At 51.0% G+C, this 22,726-nt stretch overlaps 1 protein-coding gene across 11 annotated transcripts in view; it reads right to left on the reverse strand.

The window, feature by feature from the left end:
* The window catches only part of CLEC16A (C-type lectin domain containing 16A), a 190,103-nt gene that overhangs the window by 21,728 nt on the left and 145,649 nt on the right, over nucleotides 1–22,726 (reverse strand). The window lies entirely within an intron of this gene.

Raw genomic sequence — 22,726 nt, forward strand, 5'->3', positions numbered from 1 at the left:
TATGAAACTGCTCGTGTTCAACCAACATGACCCCCATGAAAATTACAATTTTATACAGTTCAACCTAATAGGAATTTCTCTCTCTTAAAGATCTCCACTGGAAACAATCCATGGAGAGAGGAGAGGGGAACAGCCAGCTGTATAGTCAAATGACTAGTATTCCCTACTTCTCCCTTTTCAGTTCCCATTTCTCCCGTGTGTGTGTGTGTGTGTGTGTGTGTGTGTGTGTCTACACACGTGTGTGCTCCTCTCTCCAGCTTGGATTCATCTTTACATTTCCAAAAGGCAGCTGCTTCAACAAAATGCTTGGAATAGATCTTGGCATTTAAGGAGCGGTATGTTTTCTTGATGGAAAAGCCCTGAAAAGGGGGCTCACAGGATTCGGAGGGGCTTCTCGGAGGGGCTCTACGTGACCTGCTTTCCCTCTGCCTCCATGCAAATGCTAAGCCTATGCGTTTGGCGCTAATATCACCCCAGCTATTCTGCATTTGTAGTTTTGACTATTTTTTTTTAGTATTATTAATATTTCATCATAAAAGTATTGATTTCCTTTAACTAAGAGACTTTAAAGTTTGCTGCATCCTTAAGCATGATTTTATTATGTCTTGGGTCCAAATGTTTTTCCCTCCCCCCAAAGGAATGCTTTTCCTTTTATATAATGTGTGTCAAGAAGAGCAAAGGAATTGATTCACAGAATTCTGCATTACAGGCAACTTTGAAGGGACGTACATAGAGGTATAGTGGATAGACATTTCCTAAACATGACCACAGCGTCTCATTAAGCCTTTTTATCTGTCAAAAGTCAGAACCAAAGCACAACATTTGTTTTAAAATACAAGATAGCTCCAAGAAAAGCTAATGTGGGGAATATGAAGCCAACCGTAGACACGACTCCACAGCTTAAAAGTCCTTACAAGGACTCCAGGAGGCATAAACACCTCAGTTTGCACACTGTCCTCTCCCTTTAACGAAGCTGCTAGAAAACAAGTAGAAATACAGCTGGTGTGGGGTTGCCCAGCAGAAGATCCGTTTCCCTCTCGATCTAAAGATTGCAAATACCGGCGCCAGCTGCCAGCTGCAGCGTTAGGGAAAGAACGCAGGTTTTACAGAACCCATCCAGGAAGCGGGCGGAGGGCAGTAACTGGCAACCCAAACACAGCGCTCGCAAATGTTTAAATATTGAACACCCTTTCTCCTTCCTGTCCATTCAATATTAACTTGGACCCACGGCACCGCGGACATTGACCATTTCTTCCCAAGAATCCAAGACACAATGGACAATGCTCAGGGCCGTGGGCGGGGATGGGGCTGAGATTTTGGTTTCTTTCTTTCATGCCCTCGATGGAAATCCTTTACGGTCAGCCCCACGTTTTCAGAGCCATGGATTCCTGGAAACGTCTCAGCCTTTCAATGACCCCTGGCGCCCGAATGCAGATGATTAGTGCCCCAAATATTGACAGACTGGACTTTCTTCCCTTTCCAAACAAGGGAGCAGTGTTGGAGGAAGGTGGCGTGACAGATGCTGCCGCCACCGGACAGGGAGGCTGCAGAAATGTCATTCAGACAGGTGCTCTATTGTCTGGGACGTACACACAGCCCTCCGCTTCACCCAGGTAGAAATAATGCCATGGTGCCATGTGAAATGTCAGAAGTGCCGTTTTAAAGAAAAACGAATCTGTCTACAGCCACCAGATGTCCTTTGCTCAAACAACGGGAGGGGCGCCAGTGGTGGACCAGCTCTGACACATGAAAGGAAGCACATCGGATGTCAGCAGCCTGGGCCGGCAGCCAAGCAAACTCAGACAGAGCCTGGGCCGGCACCGTTCCTTGTGGAGACGAATATTTGGAAATGTAAACCTAAAATCTTTCCAGAAAACACGGCAGCACCTTTTCTTGGGAACAAATAAGGGGGGTGGGGGGCAAGGGTAGACCATCCATCATTTCAGGCAGAAACCAGCCACCCTCCTGTCTAAAGGAAGTTCCTTTGGACTGTTAGCAGGATAAGCGGATGGGTGACCAGCGTTCGTTTTTCCTGGACTTTTATCTGTTCAAGAGAAACTGTCCCAAATGACCAGCCTACAGACCTCACTTGCCTTTAAAAGACAGCACTACCCTGGAGATCGATGTTTTCCCCTGAAATGCCAGCTAAATGTATCCTCCCCTGCGTCCCGTCTGGCGAGCGGGGAGCAGCACAGGCCCTGACCTGCTGAGTGAAGCATCTGTCTTCTCACGCCACTCCCTCTGAGCAAGAGCAGCGCAGCACCTAGCCCTGTGCCTTGGTTCATCGTGCACACAGCCCCCCACGCCCCTTCTTTTAGGGATTCCTCTGCTGCCTCTTTCTCTGAAGTCCCCACGAGTTAAGCTCTTGCTTCTGGAATTCTTTATCTGAGTTCTTCCTCCGGCCCCAGCTCTCCAAATCTACCTCAAGAAGCCATCGGGTTGGCGCTGTTTGAACGGGTTTTGGGAACCCGCCCGCATCCCCACCCCCGCAAAGTGGCTGATGGTTATTATTTGATTTGAAGGAATGGGGTGATGTAGGCTGCCGCGGGCTTAACAGACTGAACTGAACCGGAGAACTTACTTCTTCCCTCTCCGGGTCTCTCTTGGCAAGCTGCCCTGTGAGTGAAATTGCCCTCATTGATTTAATGCCTGATGCCCAGAGAGCCTCGTATTTCTGAAGTCTTTATTTGTATATGCGGTTGCAAGGGAACATGTCCTAAACAGACATTTTGAGCTATGGTTTCTATTTTGCTGTTAACCTGTGGACTCACTCTCTTTTTGGCAGGAAAAAGAAGTGAAAAAAAAAAAGAGATTTGTCAGAAAGAACACAGGTGCCCAGCTGGCAGGCACGTGCACACATGCTGTAAAAAGCACTGTGCTTGAAGCACCCAGCAAGCTGACATCTCCGGAGAGCCCCAGAGAATGAAAATGCTGGGCTCAGGGATGGCCCGTCGGGCATCCCCCACTCTGCTTTCTGGAAAGCAACCTGGCAGGGTGCTACCAAGAACCTCAAATATAGGTATTCCCAGGGACCCTAAAGAATGGTTTCTAAAGGAATAAAAGGAACTATGGGCAAAGATTTCTGTATAAGGACGGTCATTGCAGGGCGATTCACGGAGTAGTAGAAATAAGTAGCCAATATGAGGGGACTGACTCGGTACATTCTGGCTAATCCAGACTGTCACGGGTTGAATTCTGCCCTCCGGCCCCAATTCTTATGTGGACGTCCTAAGCCCTAGTGCTTCAGAATGTGACTTTATTTAGGAATAAGGTCATTCTGGAGGTGTCATTAGTCACAATGAGGTCAGGAGGGTGGCCCTAATCCGATAAGAGTGGTGTATTTAGAAAAAGGGGAAATGTGGACAGAGGCATACATAGGGACAGCACCACATCACGCTGAAGGCAGAGCTCGGGGTGACGTTTATACAAGCTAAGGGACAACACGACTGCCAGCAAACCACCAGGAGTCAGGAGACAGCCATGGTTCCTCCATTACCCTCGGAAGGCACCAGCCCTATGGGTCCTGATATCAGACGTCCGGCCACCAGGACAATGAGACAATACATTTCTGCTGTTTAAATCTCCCAGTTTGTGGTGCTCTGTTAGGGTAGCCGTTGAGAAACCAATACACAGACACGCATGGACTATTATGCAGTCACTAAAAAGGAAGCTTAGGGAGAGGTACTTTGCAGCCCGGGGAAACGGTCCTGATGTAATAGTGACGTTGTCCAAGACAACACCCCATGTCCCAAAGGTTCTGGTCTTGGCTGCACATGTGTACAGAGACGACGTCCAACGGTGCCCACAGCAGTGCTGCCTCGGAGAGTGAAAACTTGGAAATGACCAAAACGCCCAAAGAAACACACATAGCCACACTGGAATACTACACAGCCGTGAAAAGGGATGCGCGAAATCCATACGTGTAAACACAGGAAGATTTCTGAATTATGGAGGTGTCTGAAAACCAAGATGCAGAAGGGCGTACAGAATTGTGATTTTGTTTAGGCTTAAAAAAAAAGAAAAGCCCAAATCATAAGACAATTAGATCCATAACCCCTTATCCTAAACCCTTGAGTCTAGATGTATTCTAGAATTCGGAATCTCTAAGGTTAAAAGACCATGTGGCCTTTTAACGTATATACATATATATGTTAGGTCATACCCTTGGCTGGGTTTCACACAGCTAAAACCACACATACTAAATTCTGCAAGAAGAAAACATACATATTCACAATAAATGGCATATGCAACTCTTATAAATAGCCTATAAATAGTTCAGGGCAGGTTGTGCCAAAAAGTGAGCTACGAAAAATCTTTTGGTTTTCAGCGCTATTGGGATTTAAGGGTTGCAGCAGAGAAGGGGTTGTGGCCCTATCCCACCCCTTAGCTATGGGCACATATATAGGATACGACTGCACAGAGAATGGTCTGGAAGGAGGTGTGCCAAGCCATGGGATGTCTGGGGAAGGGTGGGAATTGAGGGTAGTCAACATTTGTTAAGACTTTGATGCTTTAAAAATGAAGAATCAACTCATGTATTTCTTAGAAAAGTAAACATTAGAGGGAAAAAAAGAGAAAAAAACAGAGGAGACACAAATGAGAAGGAAACTGAAATATTAACGCTGCTTTTTTTTTTCTGGGTTGGTAGATTGTGGTGATTTCCTCTTCCTGGTGCTTTAACAGTTTTTACTGATACTTTTCTACATCCAAGTGTTAATGAACACAAATGAATACGGGGGCCTGCAGGGAGAGCGGACCGGCTCATGGGCTCCATGCATTTCTGTCGTCCTCGGCTCATGCCCAGGGCCCTGGCGACTTCGCAGGGCCGAGCCCCGCTGCCACCCCGGGTTTGCTCAGCCCCACAGGCTGGGCCCAGCAGCTGCCTCACCTCCACTGCCGTGAAATACAGCCCCTTTCTAGGGCACGGCTCATACACTGGCCACGTTGATTCATCATTTCTCTTACTCTCAATGTCCTTTCTTTTTCTGCCCTCTTTGGCCTTTGATTGCTTTTAGGGAGTTTATCATATTGAACTTTTATTCCTTTCCAGGAAACCCTATTCTTTTTTCCTTCCCTTTCACAATTAATAAATAATTGCGAGAGCACGTCTTTGGACAGAAGCGCATCCTGCCTCCTATAAAGAACTGCTGGAGCGTCTCTTTTGGGGGTCCCTGTGGGCCCATGAAGGGCACATCACCTGTCACTAGCGGGGGAGCATTTTGGTCCATCACTGCGCTTAGGGGAAGGGTGCCAATGGGGTTCTCGTTATGTGAGCTGCTCTCAATCTTGCAAGACGGCTGCATGTTCAGACCCATCCTCCAGAGAGGGGGCGGAGAGGACGCAGCACTGGCCTGGGGGTTCTAAGCACCGGTGATGGGCAAGGAGACAGAGGTGCAGCGTAAGAGGTGGCGCGTAGGCTTTGGGACAGACAGACGGGTTCAAATCGCAGCCTGATGCTGACTGCCTGTGTAGCCGTGAGCCTCGGTTTCCCGGGGTACAATGTGGAGAAAATGACCCCTACTTCACGCACTGTTGTGAAGATTCAGTGAGAGGAATACACACACAACCACACTTAGCAGCGGGGCTGATATGTAGTAACTGCTCCCTAAACAGTAGCTGGCATTATTAAGTCGTAGCGGCTCTGAGCATTTCTCCCCAGATATCCTTCCCCAGTTTCTCCTACACAAAAGGAACACAACTAGCTCTATCTCCAGGAAATAACACGGAGCATTTGGGATCCTATTTTTTAAAAGTCCCTGGAGTCAGCTGGACACAGAGGCTGCCTGTCTGTCTCCTGCCAGCACCAGGAAGTGACATCCAGGCGACAAGTGGGTATTGTTCACCTGTTTTCTGTCTCAAATCCGCAACACACACTGCTCGCCACTTCAGAGGTTTTCAACAAACGTTCAACAGCAGTGCTTCTAATACCTACTTTCCTTCCCAGAAGTCATGATTCTGAGGTCAGACCACAAGCAACAGAGATTTCTGGAAAGGTATGCAATGCAAACTTATCTCATAATTTACAGGAAAGAAAAAGGAACAGGAGGCTATTTTACCAGTAAAAACAGCCTTTTCTTCAAAGTAAAAAAGAAATGGAAAAAAAGGCAAATTTTAGGGAAGAGGAAGGGTGCCAGGTGAGTCTGGATTCCATCGAGGTTTCCAAATTATTCTGGAATGTGCTGCAGGTTCCAATTTCTTTTTTCACATTTGGACGGCTTTAATGAAAATGTTGCATAAATTAGATGATTTTATGATCAAAATGGGACACAAATAGGATAACCTGGGCTTTAGAAAAAGATGACAGCCTTGTGACAGTCTAACTAGAACTGTTTTTTTTTTTAATACAATGGCTTTATTGAGATATAATACATATACTGCATAATCTACCCATTGAAAACGTACAGTCCAATGGTTCTTAGTCTGTTCCCAGAGTTGTGCAACCATCACTATAATCAATTTTACAACATTTGCATCCCCCTTATAACTAGTTGTGACTATACCTTGTAGCAGGGGGTTACAACCACGTTTATCCCTGACTACAGAACGAGCCTTTTAAAGAACACCCCACTGCAGATTCTGCCATTTGTTCTCCTGCATGTGGCAGAAAACATTTCATTCTCCACATCAGGCCTGAGCCCAAGAACTTTCCCTTCCAATAGAATTCACGAGAAAAATGTCTTTGGTCCACTTCTTCCTCCCACGCTCATTGCTAACGAGGGGAGGAAACATGGGCCATTGTCGGTAGCGCTGGGCTGAACACTTTCCTGGGAAACAGGACTGGGATCTGGGGCCCCACTTATCCGGCCAGGATGGAAACTGATGACAAAGGGGAATTTTGTGCCCAGACAAACTGGTAGCAGGTGTCATATGGACAGCAATGGGTTCATTCCCTGGGGATCCGGGCAGCCCGGGGGTCAAGGCATCAGGACTCTCCCGTCCTGTGGGCTCTGGTCTGGGACGGACTGCGGCCCAGCTTTGCTCCTCCCCCTGCCCCGGGTCAACATCCCTTCCTCAGAGAGGCCTTCCAGACTCCTGTCCTCTGCTGCTCACTGTCCCAGGCCTCGGTGTGTTCCTTCAGCGCCCCAGTCATGGTGGGCAGCTCTGGACCATCTATGGCATCCCCAGTACCTGGAGCTCCAAAGGGACTGATCTGTTTGGCTCACCTCTAGTCCACAGTGAACAATGTCTAGCACATAAAAGGGGCATTGAGGATTTGTGGGCTCCATCCATCCATCCATCCATCGATCCATCGATCCATCGATCCATCGATCCATCGATCCATCGATCGATCCATCCATCCATCGATCGATCCATCCATCCATCCATCCATCCATCCATCCATCCATCCATCCATCCATCCATCCAATACGTCCCACGTACTTTATATGCCTCCTGGAGCTAGGCATTTAGCAATAAACAAAACAGCCTTTGCTCTCTTGGAGCTTACAGTTCAATAACGGGAAGGGATGAGATGGGAAGGTGGGGTGGGTGGTGGGAAGACAGTGAAGAAACAGAAAACGCAGAGAGGAGAGGAGGGCTACAAAAAGAATTAAGTGGGGCAGGGGACGTCTGGGGTGCTGGGAGTGGGTGGGGCAGGGTTGTGATTTACACGGCATCGTCAGGGAAGACCCCTCTGAGATAGTGAGGTCTGGGGAACGACCCGAAGGCAGTGAGGACAGAGCCACCAGGTGCCTGGGACAAGACGTTCTAAGCAGAGGCCCGCCAGGGCAGCGGCTGCAGGTGGAGCACGCCAGGCCTGGTCAGGCGTGGCTGGAGGCCCCGGGGCTGCCTTGGAGTGGGCCAGGGGAGAGTGGGGAGAGGTGAGGGCAGTCTGAGGAGGAGCCGAGGGACCAGACTGTGTGGGCCCGTGGGGGCCACTGTAAGGATTTGGCTTTCATTCAGCGTGAAAAGAGAGCCAGTGACAGAATAAAGCAGAGGACACACGTGATCTGACTTGGACCTGAAAAGGATCTTTCTAGCTATGGTGCTAAGAACAGATCAAAGAGGCCAAGGAGATTTTGAAGGCCAAGATCAGAAGTAAGCAAACAATATCCCGCAGGCCAAATCCCCAAATCCGGCAACGGGCCTGTTTTTTGTAAGTGAAGTTTTACTGGAATGCAGCCACGCCTGCTCATTTATACATTGTTCATGGCTGCTTGGCTGCAGTGGCAGACTCAGATTGTGACAGAGACCACATGGCCTGCAGAGCCTAAAATATTTACTATCTGGCTCTTGAAGAAAGTTCACCAACTCCTGGCCCCGGAGATGGGGTGCACGGTACGAGGGGACTGGATTCTGAACCACAGGGCGCTGACAGGCTGGGGAAGCTCTGGCTCTGGAGGGGATGGATGAGTGGTTTGGTTTCCAGCTGCTTGATGGGAGGATATGTTTTTGGCCACCTCTTCTTTCCATCTAAGTGTAGGTCATCGGATCCCTTGGGCAGCCCAGACTGGGCTGGCCCCTGTGAGCGACTGATTTCCTGCTCCGAGGGCTGTTTAGAGGTGGCCTTGAGCCTTTAGCCTCCGTGCCTGAAGCCCATCAGTGCTCCCCTGGGCCCTCCGATGAAGTCCAGGATAGTCACCCCGGCACAGGAGGTCACCCCACGTGGCCTCATCTCCTGCTGTCCCCGCCCCACGCAGCTCAGGCTGCTTGGAGGACCCACATGCACACTGTGTTTTTCAGAGCCTGTGACGCCCCACATTTAACCTGGCCTATCCTGTCAAGACCTCCTTCTGGACCCTCCTTGCCCTCCAGTTGTGGGAGGGCCAGCGCCCCCATCCTGGGCTCTCACAGCATCACAGTGAGGACCAGACTACGTAATAACCGCACATTAGGCGCTGCCTTTCCCAGGGCACCGTGCACTCCTGAGGGCACAGCCATCCAGAACCTTGCAGTCCCCAGTTCTGGGCAGAGCATGCCACAGAGCAGTGGCCGTGATGGGTGCCCTGAAAGCATGACAAGCTTCAAAGGAGCGGCCTCTCCTGGAACTGGGCCCAGGGTACCAAATGCATCGTGCTCTCATACCCAGAACCCCCTGGGGCCCCAAGCTCACTAAGGAGCCGCTGCTCTGACGGAGGAGAGCAGATGCTCTATAAATGTGTGTTGGCTAAAGGAATGAATGAAAAGACAAACTCCACGGCTTTCACAGAAGCCCACCTTTGTGGATCCATGAAGGCAATGAGCTAAAGAAGTCCCCAATCTTGCATCACCGAAGGGCTTAACTATAAGCCCTCTCTGGGTCAGCCCAAGAACCTTCCAGAAAGTGTCTAAATTCATCCTTGACCAGCAGTCCTTAAATCTCCACTGCAGAAGCTCCTGTGCTCAGAGGATGCACCAGCATTTTCCACGGCAAGTCAGCGACTCATTATTTTTTTTAAAGGAGTTCTGGCTGAGAGCCAGCCTGGCTGCAAAAAGCAGGAGTAAAAGCTGTTGATACATCACACCTATTGGGCAAATGTCACTTGGCTTGGGAAAGCCCAGACAACCACTTAGCACTGCCACCAAGCACAGGCACCGCAGCCTGATTCGTCAGGGAGCCCTGACAGGCGTGCTCAGAAATCCTTCTCGGCCCACGACTGAAGATGGGAGCTCAGCAGCCACGTGTGAGGGGCTGAAGTTGAGATCACGGCGTCCTAGCTTCCAACAGAGCCTCCCCGAGGGCAAGACCAAGAATTCCTTCAGGTCCCCAGCCCCTGAGGAGGTTCCGTGGACACTGTGCTGAGCAGACTGTATAATACGGCTGCCCAGAGCTCTCAGGGTGAAATCCACACCCCTCAGCCCCGGCCTCTCTCATTCCCAGCTGGATGACTTCCTCTGCTACCCCCCACCCCTCGCTCCTGTGTCCAGTTCCTCTAGGTGACAGCCGTGTCAGTGACTGTCACCACATACTGGTGTCTGCCGCCCCACATGCGCTGTAGGCTGTACGAGGGCCTGGCACGGGGCTTCAGGAGGTGCTCAGGGCATACTGGCTGGAAAGGTACACGACGCCTGGGACAGCACCTCCTCTGGTGGCTCTAGCAGGGCAGAAGTGCCCTTGCCTGGCAGAGACCAAGAGAGTGCCCTGTGGAGCGGCCTGCAGGAGCTGGGCCAGCTGCTGTGAGGGCTCGAGCTCCTGCCGCAAGACTGGGAGCCCCAGCTGGTCACCCTGAGCTGGTGGCCCTGGGCAGGCGCTCTAGCCCCCTGCCTCCCTCTCATCAACAGCAGTGAGTATAACGCTGTGCCGGCAGGAGACACCTACAGAGTGCTGGCCCTGCAGGACAGGTCTTATATCAGCCCCATTTCACAGAAGAGGAAACTGAGGCTCAGAGGCCCTAGAGAACTTCCTGACATCACCCAGCTGTCAATGGGTAGGTGCTGAATTGGAGACAGAGGGGCCCACTCCAAGGCATGTGCCTCTCACCTCATGGCCACAGCTCCCTGGAAGGGATGTGGCACAGTTTAAACAGCATGGTGGCACTTCTGGCACATAGTAGGTGTCCAAGTGCTGGCAGCTGTTAAGCTGCTGGAGTCTAGCACAAGAGCCCCTCTGAGACCCAGTGGGGACAGAAGTCAGTGCAGGGTGGTTTCTGCATTTGCTCAGTGCTGAGGGTGGAGTAAAGAGGTCAGAGGGTCAGAGAGAGGGGCTGGGGCTCAGACCATGCCTCCACCAGGCCTAGGCGCTCTTTCAGGAAATAAGAATGCTGCTCTGAGCTGGTGGCCATTTCCCTGGGGCATCAGGCTGGACATCTGGCAAAAAGAAACCACATTTTCCCCAAAAGCCCAAGATTTTATAAATGTCAGCTATTTCAGAACATTCTCCATGTTACTAAGGGTAGCGGCGGGAGTGTTTGGGGAGACTCGTTCCATCAACACCGATGCGTCCTGCGACCCGGCCATCCCGATGACTTATGAAGAAGTGCGGGATGCAAGAGGCGGGGGTGTGCGTGGGACCCAGTATCTGAGGCCCAGCTGTTGGCCTGTGAGGGCAACATGCTCAGGAAGCCACAACAAAGGGCACCTCAGACGCTCCCGAGCCTTTACGTCAACTTAGCAGGAAAGGAAAGAACCCTGAGCAGGAGACAGCCTTTTCCTCAGGAGGCAGGTAGAAGCAGCATTCAAAAGAGCAGGAGTCTGAAACCAGGCTCTCTCTGTCTCTCCGTCCATGATGGGACCCTGGGCAAGTGACTTTGCTTTCTGAGTCTTATTTGGCCCCAGCTGCGAAAGTGAGATAAGCAACACGACCTGACAGTTATAGCCTTAATTTATGTGAAGCCAGAGCCTAGCACATAGGTGGCATTCAATAAATGGGACTTTTACCCCGGGGCCCTGACAAAACCTGCAATACGAGAAGTATGCCACAGGTGCCACAGACCTGACTTTTTACCACCTCGTGAATATTTCGGGAGGAACCACTGCAAATCACAGTCCACACTTAGTATGTCACCCGGGTTGAAGCATCTACTCCCAAAATCACATTGCGAGGAGGCGGCTTTCAAGGGCTGGCGCTCTGGGGACAAGAGTAAAACAATTCATCAGCCCTAATCAGATGGGCTTCAGAATATGCTTTTGCGATTACTCTGGGGCTTAAGAAAGCAGGCTGCTTAAGTATGAAAAGCTGTCACAAAATAGCCATTCCCATCACACTGGGATAATATTGACTTTCAACCCTTTGGGAATTTGAGATGTTTAAAAAAATAATACTGAGTGTGTTTCTGGAGAAAAGCACAGTTATACAAAATGCCATGGCTGGACAGCTACAAATAAAGGCAGCTGTATTTTCGTCATGGGATGCTGGCTACACAGAGAAAGAATCATAGAAAGTCGTAACCTCAGCAGAGATGCCAGGAGGCAGGAGCAGAACCCAGTGGAGACTCCAGTATGCCAAGCTCTGACGTTCTGTCTGGGATGACAAGTCAAGCCATGGGTGTGCCTCTGCCTGGAGACCCCTGCCAGCCCCTGGGGACCTTTTCAATCATCACAGTTCCCGAAGGCCTTCTGGACGGAACCAGATCCACAAGGAATCGGACTTTGCTGGGTCAGAAGTTGGGATCATCCAAATGCCCTCGTTAGCTAAATGCACAGAGAGCACTGAGACAGAAACCGAGGCTCTCTGACATTGTGCTTTGAACTCGCCCTGTCGCGTCCCATTTTGTCCACCCACAGACTTCACTGGTCACCAATTCCTGTTCGTTCCACAGCCTAGATACTTCTGGCCTGCCTTCATGGTTACCTACCCCAGGGAACCCCATTATTTGTTAAGGAGAAAGAATTGGCCACAACCTACGCATCCATCAATGGGGGATTGGCTAAGTAAACAGTGGTTTGCTTACATGATGGATTGCTCTGCAGCAGTCAAAAATGCATGCACATGCTCTTATGAACATTAAAAAAAAAGGACAATGTTATCCTATAATACAAGTATAGTATGTAGTGCCCAGAAAAAGGCGCAGAAGGACATACACCACGCTGAGGAAGGGGGTACCTCTGTGGAGAGACTGCTCATCTGTAAGATGGACTGCACAGGTGGTGCGTGCCAGGGAAAGGACTGAGTGTGCCTCGGGTCTCCTTTCTGTCCACCTCACTGCCCTCCTGGCTCCAGCCAATCAAAACCCAAGTCCCCTGAATCGTCACATCTGTGTCTTAGCACCTTCCATGCCTTCCTGTGGCTTCCAGGGTAAAATTCCAACTCTTTAGCAGACCGGAAACCTTTTGCCCTCTGACCCGAGCTTCCCAGCCTGTCTCCCCTCACTTCTCTAACCCACGGCCATGCCACCACATGTCACCTGCTCCCTCATGCCTTTGCACACGCTGTCCCTACCACGCCTGCCTGATAAGCCCTTCTCCCCCTGTCCAGGCCTCTCTGGATACTTGAGACAGCATTTCTTTGACTCAAAAGAGACCTCAGTAAATACTTGCTAAATGCATCCTCCCTTTCCTGACTCTAGTTAGTGTATTTTCACGTAACTACCTTGGAATTTTTAAAGTTGCTTTTAAAAGTGCCAGTTCTTCCCTCACCCACCCCCCTGTTCCCTCTCTCCCTGGTGGTCCCCTATCCTGCCCCTTAGGAGATGCCGAGCTTTGCAGAAGCCACCCAGGGCGTAAAGGAAAGGGACGTGCGTGCGGAAGACCCAATGACTGTCTGTCCGTGAAGCTGCAGCTCTATTACTGCGTCCCATCCCCTTTCTGCTTTGGTTCTTCTCCCTCTTCACGGGTCCTCATGTATTACCAACTCTCCTAGTCCTCTGCACTTAAGCAATGCCACCAGGCACTATGACTCTCTCTTGGGAAGTGGTCAAGTTTGATTCTCAAACTTTGTTCTGGGGATTCCTGCGGTTCCTTGAGCTAGTCGGAGATACTTTGAGGCAAAAATAAAATCAAGGTGGTCTTTTTCCAATTCACAGATAAAATGAAGGACTATAAACGCTCAGGTTCTGGGTTTTATCCCACAGGTGAGCCATCAATCCTTGGCATTTGCACTTGATCTTAGCCAAAAGGCTGAGAAGCGATTATCCTTGGCATTTGCTAGCACTTATCTGCTAATGAACTTGCCGTTGATAAAACCAATGACTGGACAACAACAACAAAAGACACCAATAGAAAAAGGCTCAGAGAGTTTCCTGAAATAATTTTGCGGACTTCCTTTAGTGGCAGAGACTTGCACCCACAGAGCACAGCCAAGTGTTCTCTGCTGGTTTCCGAGCTGCTGGTTCACCCGATGGGATGGAATATGGTCATCGTTCACAGGGTCCCCAAAGCATGCCTGGTTCCCAGGTGTTCTGCCATGGAATACCTTTAGGGCTGAAGACACAGAAGCTCATGGAATGGGAAGCAGAATGCGTGGCCTGGTGTGAATCCCAGGCCAGCCACCTGTGAGCTGTGTGGCACTGGGCCTGGTGTCCCCCTTCTCTGAGCTCAGGTTTCCTGGTCTGTAGACTGAGCGATGGCGCCGGCCACCCAGGTCTCTTATGAAATTCAGCAGGAACTTCCTGGCTCAGGCAGGTGTGGAGAAATTGATGGCAGTTGGTGTCTCAGGTGAATGGGTGTGTACTGGGTCGGGGGCTACAGGGGGCGGATCTCGCTTCTTCTCTGGCCCTGGCTCTGCCTCTAGGAGCTGTGGGACCTCAGGCAAATCATACAACCTGAATCCTCACGGCCCTTCTGTAGGAGGCGGCAAATTCTGGCCTGGTGTTTTATCAGCATCGATGAAAGCTTTCTGAAATGAGCAAATCCATACAACTGCGGGGTCTCTGTTACTTACGGCACAAGGAAGACTGGGTTATTAACTCTGTTTGTGCATCTGACTTCACGTGTAGAAGGAGAACCCATCATGTGGGGCCCTTGGGTCAGCCCTGGCTAATAGCAGCGACAATAAAAATACCGAGCGCTGCCAGCCTTTATTGCCGGCTGCACACGGGCGTGCAAGGCGTCCTGCCAGGCACTTTTCGCGAATTGACTCGTTTCACGCGCACAATCGCCTAACGAGGTAGGTGACATTTCCAGCTCTGCTTTTACAAAAAATTGTGGTAAAATACGCCTGCCATGTAATTTACCATCTTAATTACTTTTCAGTGTACGGTACGTTCACATTGCTCAGCATCACCCCCCCAATGGACTGGCCCACGGCTGTGTAACGAGTGTCAGGAGGAGCCATGACTTGACCCCCCCAACCGTCCACTCCAGGACTGTGCGAAGCCATCGCCTCCTGCTGACTGTCACCTGGGCAAACACTGTGGGGCTGAGTAAAAAGACCCCGCAAAGGAGGAGCAGACGGGACACTGGGGAAGGTCCCTGGAATTTACTGCATGGATAGCCCAGGGAGGTGAGATTTGGAGCATTCTGTCTTCCCTTAGTGCTTTTCCATCTTTCCAATTGTTCTTCACTAAATGTGCTGGGTGGGTACCAGGAAATTCAGGGACGAGAACTGACAGCAGCTGCCTTCTCCGAGGCCGGGACAGGCATGTGCACGAGCAGCTGTGCCACCTGCTCTGGCACATGCCTGTGTGTTCTATGCTGCAGGCCAGGATGCCCCGTGGGGCCCGCCCAGCCGACAGTACATTCCAAGGTGTAACCAAGGACCAATGGCAGAGTGAAGTTGGGGTTTTGTTCTCTTCCCAAAGCCTCCTGCATGGGCTCTCCACTCTTGTCTCCATGAGCAACTCGGGGAGCGGTCCCTGCTCCCTGCCATTCTGCCATCACCAGAAGGCTCCTGGGGTAGCAGTCGCTGCAGCAGTCTGAGGTGGGTAATGGCCCCGAGAAGTGAAGCAACTCGTTTCTTCGGAACTCCTATCTCCCCCTTGCCTCCGCCCCCCAGGAAAAGCTTGTCTAGGGCAGACTGGCTGGCTCTGCCTGCTGTGCGCTGCATTTCGCAAGAGGAGGGCCGCTCAGACAACAAGCACTAGTGTCTCTATTGGGAAAGTGTCCTTTGGGGGCATGTTCCCCCAGGTGAGGAAACCTTGTGGGCCCTGATACAGGAAAGTGGTTCCTTCTCGGGTGGTGGCCTCCGTGTCCTCAGGCTCTCTCCTCAAGGCTGCCCTGGGGGCCCCAAGAAGAGGCCTGATAAGCAGGGACCCAAGGACTCAGCTCAGGGCTGACTTCTGACTGGGACCTGGCCCCCCCACCCCCGACCCAACCACTTGAAGGCTGATTTCTTAGACAATTGGCAGAAAGAGCTTAAGTTCTGCTGCTTTTGTTGAGGCAGGATTTTGAAGTCTCATTTCTGCTTTTTGTTCATGAAAAGCCAGGAACAAATTTGTACGAGAGGCTTTGTCTTTGCGTGACCCTGACCTCTAGCCTGGTTTGGAAGTGGTGGCTGTGGGAGAAGTGTGTTTCTGTATTGCTGTTTTGCAGGTTTGTCTCTGACCCAATGGAAAGCGAGGACTGGGGGATGTGGAACGTGGCATACAGAAGAGAGGAAAGGGGAAAGCTCTGTCTATGTCAGGGCCACTCTGAGTGTCCCCTTTGACATGTCCTGCCAACCTCTGACATGCAGAGGTGGGTGGCAGAGCTGTCACATGAAGTTGCTCAACCATCACCAATGCCAGTCTTGACGTGAATGGGGTTTTAGAGGCAGGAAGGGGAGGCACAGATCTCAGCTGGTCTGGTGAGAGCTCTGTGGCCGTGGTCTGAGCCTCAGTTTCTTATCTGTAGAGCAGGGCAAGTGATACCAGCTTCTAGAGCTGTCCCGAGGATAAAATTAATACACGCAAAGCACCTGGCACAGTTGATTTTTCTGGTCAGACTACACCCCACACTTCCAGAAACAGATGACTTTTCTGTCTGAAACATGCCTAGGATTAGAGCCAACAATGTGGTTTTGCCTGATGCCGTGAGGCCTCAGGGGGTGAGAGTTCACTTCAGATGTGTGAAAACTGAGACAGGCACAGTGGTGGGGGCTCAGGGTCTGACCTGGGCAGACCTGAGTTCAAAGCCTCGCTCAGAAGGAAGGTTTTACCATTTCCTTTTCTGTACACGAGGGAGTGACCAGATACCAGATAACCTTCTCCCGCGCACAATACATTTTGCTTAAAAAAAAGAAAAAGGACCTCAGGGTCAGAATTAAGTTTCTGTAAGTCACCCCTCGGTGCCTAGAGTCTCTGACCAGGAAGCCCAAGGCTGCAAGAGGTTGGGGAAGGTGGGGGGGCGGGTACTGGGGAGACGGGCGGGAGGTAGCAGGCAGGCTCTCCTTCCTGTGTGACTCCAGAAGGGGTATTTTTTGCCTTGGGGAGCTGGAAGGAGAGAATTGGCTCCAGTTTTATAACTGGAAACAAGAAAAAGAACAGGCCTAAAAAATGAGTTTCTGGGAAACACTGTCATGAGATGACATTAGCACCTAGTGTGCTGTCCCCAGGGGTGAAGTCAGAACCGAGGTCTGTGAATTAAACATTGATTTATTTTTTTCCCTTTTTTTTTCTCAGATGTCAGTTGGAGGCTTTGTGGCCAGCTCAGCTGGCTCCAGGCACCCTGCAAGCTTTACAATCTTCCTCAGTTATTCGGCTGCCAACGGCTGGCCCTGGAATTGCACCGCCTTTCCACAGAACTGACTATTAAGTGTTCTGGGTCAATGACTGATAGGGCGGGTTTGCTTGCCTTTGAGAAAGATAACACCTGTGGAAAGCACAGCCCTCTTTCTGTGCTCAGGGATTCAAATGTGTTCCCAGAGACAGTAGGCGCCCTGTACCCAGTGCGACAAGAAGCCGGGGCAAGAAGTGAGCGACGCAGAGCCTGGCCGTGACGGGATGAAGTCCGGCTCTGCAGCCGGCACCCTGAGCCACGACCAACTGGTGCTGGAGCCACACCAGGTGTGAGCACGATGGTACTGCCCTGCTGCAGGGGTTTACAGCCCGAGACACTGAACAAGTCACCCAGCCCAGCCTCTACCTGCCAGTCCACGTTGCCACCTGACTCTGACAGTCACTCTGTGTCTGCACACTCATGAAGTGTCAGCCGTCAAGGGCAGGACGACCAGGGCCCCGGGGCCTTCCATGCTAGTGCAGGGCAGTGAGGCAGCCAGGAAGACAAACGGGGCAACTTCAGTCCATGGTAAAGGCCCTGAAGACCATGGGAAAACAATTCCTCAAAAAGTTACATTACCACGTGACCTAGCAATTCCACTCCTGGGTACGTAGCCCAAAGACCTGAAAACAGGTGTTCAAACAGAAACCTATACACACACACACACTCATGGCAGCACTACTCACATTTACCAAAAGGTGGAAAGAACCCACATGGACATCAAAGGGTGAAACAATGGATAACGAAATGTGGTCCAGCATACAACGGGGTATTATTCGGCCGTGAAAAGGACTCAACCTGCTACAATGTGGGTGAACCTTGAAAACACCATTCTACGTGAAAGAAGTCCGACACAAAGGGCCACATATTGTATGATTTCTATGAAATATCCAGAATAGGTAAATCCACAGAGACGGAAAGCAGACCAGTGGTTGCCAGAGACTAAGAAAAAGAGTGAAGGGGGAGTGACTGTTTAACAAGGACAGGGTTTTATTTGGGGGCAGTGAAGACGACTGGGAACCAGGAGAGGTGATGGCACAGGACTGAATGTACTAAATGGCACTGAACTCTACACTTTCAAATAGTTAGTTTTAGGTTATATGAATTTCACCTCAATTTAAAAACTAAAAACCAGCTGCTGCAGAGAGGGACTGGGGTGGGTGGGGCCCCCAGGGAAGGCCCCCGAAGAGGTGTCTGAGTACAGCTCTGAATGCTGAGAAGGAACCAGCGTCACAGAGGGTTCCAGCCAGAGGGCAGCATGAGGACAGAGGTCCTGAACCTATGCACGTGGCCCTGTGAGGCAGACAGAAAGCCAGTGGGGGAAATGCTGGGCTGTATTATCTGCAAAGAGAGTGAGGGGGGAGCTGAGAGAGGAGCTGACAGTGGGCAGGAAGCCGGGGCCAGACTGCGCAGGCCACCGGGCCATGGAGAGGAGTTGGGGACAGGAGGTGTTAGAGGGATTTAAGCAGTGAAGGAGACGGACTCCATCCTTATCACCGGAGATAAAAGGCTGGTGGGGGACAGCTACTGAGAAACAAAGAGGGGAGAGTTCACTGCTTTGGTCATGTCGTGAAGCCCCCACCAGTGAAGGCCAAGAGGTGTTAACCTGTCTGACTGTCCTTCCCAAATCCCCATAATGCCCTCTAGGCTGTAGAGCCCTTCTGTTCAGATAAGAATTAGGAAGGGCTGGGGAGGACCCGAGAAAGAGGAACTCTGGTGTCCTGCACCCCACCCCCCTACCCGGTCACCAGGACAACACCTGTGACAGGCTCTTGGCCAGAGGAGCCCAGCAGCGGGGGCCGAGGCTGCACTGAGAGGCCAGAGCCCTGGCCCTCTGACTGGAGGCCGCCGCCCCCCCAGTGTCCAGGGTCACTTCCGGGGAGCAGCTTCTCTCTGGGGTCTGCTGGTCCATTCGGTGTTCACAGAGGGACTGCCTCATAGGATAGCCTGGACCCCATCCCCACCACTGGCAGATTTGGGCAATCGGCTGTCACTGTGTGTGGGTGGGACAGGTCATCGAGGGCACCTCAAAGCCAGAGTCTAGAGCCCGTCGCGCCTGCTCACCCCAACACATAGGTCACCGCTGACCCCTCCCTCCCAGGCCAGACACACACACAAGCCTCCGCCCTAATGGAGCCGAACGTTCTGTGGGGGCGAGAGCCATCAACATAAAACCGGCCAATAAATAGAATTTGTGATTTCTTTCCAAGCCAAATGGAAGAAGAAAAATACACCAAAGTGGCTAGTCGTCTATTAGCCCTGATTTATATTCTACTTTAATATCTCTTCCAAGGAAATGAAAGGTATATTTTCATCAAATACAATCATTTATAGCTTCTGAAGGGGAGACACACTGCTCTATGACAATTACCTGGGTCTGCAGATAAAATTGGAAGATGTGTCATGACAGCGCGAGCTCCTCCGGCCGTCAGCCCGAGGCAGGCGGCCAGAGCGCGCACCCCACACAGCCTGGGAGTCTGTCACAGTGCGGCCTGTGGCCAGGGACACAGAAATCCTGCTGGCCTCACGAGCCCGGATGGCGGCTGTGGAGGCCATGGCATCAAAGGCCACCCTGGGCTGTGCTCCCAATGACCCCCTCCAGCCCCTTTGGCTTCTGCAAACCTCTTAGGAAGGGCAGGGCAGTGACGTTCTGTTGGTGTGCAACCAACCCATGTCTCTCACCTGGATGGAGCATGTGCCCTCCTGGGACTCACATCTCCCTCACTTTGGTGACAGAAATTAAGCAGAGGAATGCTGCTTACAATCTTCAGGGGGTGGGAGGGGGGGGTCTCGGTTCCCTTGTCAAAGTGCCACCGACTAAGCCAGCCAACATCGAGGAATTTCCCCGTGTTCCTGGTGTCACACAGGGAGGACGTGTTATGTGGGAACTGCTCCAAGGCCGTGCTTCTCCTTCCTTCAGCAACTAGTGAATGAGGGCCAGCATCAGGTGCTGAGATCCAGCGGCGAGCAGGACAGACCTGGCCCCATGGATGTGACTCTCTCCATGGGGGAGAACGACTACGGCCAGGTATACAGACAGGGAAGCAACCCAGCATCACAGAGAAAATAAACCAGGCTAATGCGATGGAGGGGAGGGGTAACTTTTCTGAGGCGTGACCAGGGAAGGCCTCTCTGAGGAGGTGGCATGCAGACCGGGGCCTGAGCAATTAGTGGGAGGCAGCCACACACAGATCTGAAGAGTAACATCTGATGCAAAGGGCCTGAGGCAGGAGAGAGCGCAGTGATTTATAGTGGTTCTCAAAGAGTGGACTGGGGAACCCTGGGGGCCTCCCACAGGCAGAACTACTTTAAAAAAAATAAAAAAAAAAAATAATAATAATAATAACAAGACAGCATTTTCCTTTTACTTCCATTCTCCCAGGAGTATACGGAGGAGTTTTCCAGAGTCCGTTGATGTATATGCTATCACAACAGATTGAAAGCAGGAGCAGATATGAGAATCCTGCTGTCTTCTATTACAGCAGATATTAAAGAGATTTGCAAAACTATAAAACATTAATTTTGTTTTGGAGAACAGAATTGTTTTTCATGAAAAAAACTATGTTTACATGTGATGAGTCTTTTTAAAAAAATAAATAAGTAAATATTTAAAGCATTTCTCAGTTTTAATTTCTAATCCAGAGACATCAGTAGATATAATCCATATAAACGACAGCTCTTTGGGTTCCTCGATACTTTTTAAAAGAGTAAAGGTGTCTAGAGGCCAAAATTTCAGGAAGTGCGTACTGAGCGGACCAGCGGGGGCGGGTGTGACGGACGGGTGGCGTGAGGCTGGGGACCCGTGTCCAGGGACTGCTGGCGCCCACCTCACAATGACCCACAGATCACAGCAAGATCTGGATTTTGCTCTAAGAACAACTGGAAGCTACATGCTAGTTGCAGGCAGGGGCATGGTGTGATCTGACTCTGTTCTAGAACGATCCCTCTGGCTAAATGGGAGGGAGAGGATGGGACTGGAGGCCAGGGAAGGCTGAGGGTGCCGCTGCCGTGATCTAGGGAGAGATGCTGGCGGCCGGCACGGGGAGAAGAGGTCGCGTGTGTTCTACATGCAGAGCAGGCCAGTGGGTGTGGGGGAAGGAAGAGATCTAAGGGTGATGCTGAGATGCTGGGCGGTTAGGGGGCTGATGACTGCGACAGCAGGTGATGAGAAGGGTGGGAGCCAGGCAGAGATCCCCTCCCGCTGAGTCACGCTGAGGCTCAGTGGTTTCAACTTGCTCTATAGGTCACATCTCCCACCCAAGCCAAGGCATGACAGGAGAGAGGCCCAGAGCAGTCACTCTGGGAGGCACATCTGTGAGAATGTCCCCACCCCATCCCCACACCCGGGTGGCACTTCCGGGAACAGACGTAGCCAACGGGTAGATGGTCACCTTCAAGCAGCTACCTTTGACTTGCCCTAGTCCCAACTGGCCGAGCCACACATACCTTAACTCTGGGACTAGCAACAGGACAATGGGCATTCTAGCTGGGCAGGCCCAGGCTGCTGCAGACACTGCCACACCCTGCCCTGGATGAGCCGCATGGCTCCCCGGGAACCCAGGCCGGGTGGGAGGAACCCAGGCAGGGTGGGAGACACACTAGTAAGTCATTGTAAAGCCTGCTGCAAACAGAGAGGTGATTACGCAGATGCCGAAGAATGTGACACTTGGCTCTGTTTATTTATTTACACTTGTCTTGTTCCAAAATGGATGGAGCGGAAATAAGGCCTGAGCTTTTCTCCTTAACCCATTAGTTCCTGAGCTGAAGGAGGCCCCGATGGCCCTGAAGAAATTATTTCTTAAGCAATATGTTACGTGTCAATTATGTCTCAATAAAAAATTACCGAGTGGTGCTTATAGAAATATTATAATAAAATCACAACTGCATGGAAAGAAAGAAAAGAGAGAGAGACACAGAGAGAGAGAGAGAGAGAGAGAGAGAGAGAGAGAGACAGAGAGACAGAGAGACAGAGAGAGGAGGGAGGGAGGGAGGGGAGTTCTTAGCAGGCCAATCTGCATTTCGTTAACCTAGGCTGAGTCACCATTTATATTTCTTTGTGACCATCTCTACAGAACATGGAGCAACCTGGAGAATGTTTAACAAGGAATCCTCCAGACCCTGGGCTGGCGGAACCATCTCACATGTCACAGCTGAGAACAGGGGCAGTGCAATTATACAGTCAGTCTCGTAGCCTCAGACCGGTTTTAAGAATGAAAATAGTCACAGGCTGTGGGTGGCAGCGTGGCCCAGTGCACTTCTTCCAGAGTGCACGCTGGGACTACGCATGTCAAGACAAAAAACCTCCCCTTTGACGCGGCACATCCACGGCTGGGAATTTGTCCCTCAGACTCGCGCGATTTGCAGTTACACACAGGTGCCCCCAGGTGTTTCCAGCGACTGGAAATGCTAAACACTGCAGGTGACCCCAGTGTTCATCAATGCCAAATGCTCTAAAAGATGTTTTGGTCCATCCATATGACAAAATACTAACAATTAATGAGCGTGAAGTCGATTTACATCTGCTAACAGGTAACGCTGACTTATCACCAAGTGAAAACGGCCAGGCACAGAATCACACATATGGTCTAAACCCCGGTGTAAAAACAGAGAAGCAAAGACATATCTACGACATACAAAGAAACAACATTTCTGGAAGGATATGCGAGAAATTGTTAAAAGTGGTTACTTCTGCAGCCAAGTAGTCTTACTTTTCATTTTATCATGTCCTGTTTGGACC

Source organism: Rhinolophus sinicus, linkage group LG18 (assembly GCF_036562045.2).
Source record: "Rhinolophus sinicus isolate RSC01 linkage group LG18, ASM3656204v1, whole genome shotgun sequence".
Classification (NCBI taxonomy): domain Eukaryota; kingdom Metazoa; phylum Chordata; class Mammalia; order Chiroptera; family Rhinolophidae; genus Rhinolophus; species Rhinolophus sinicus.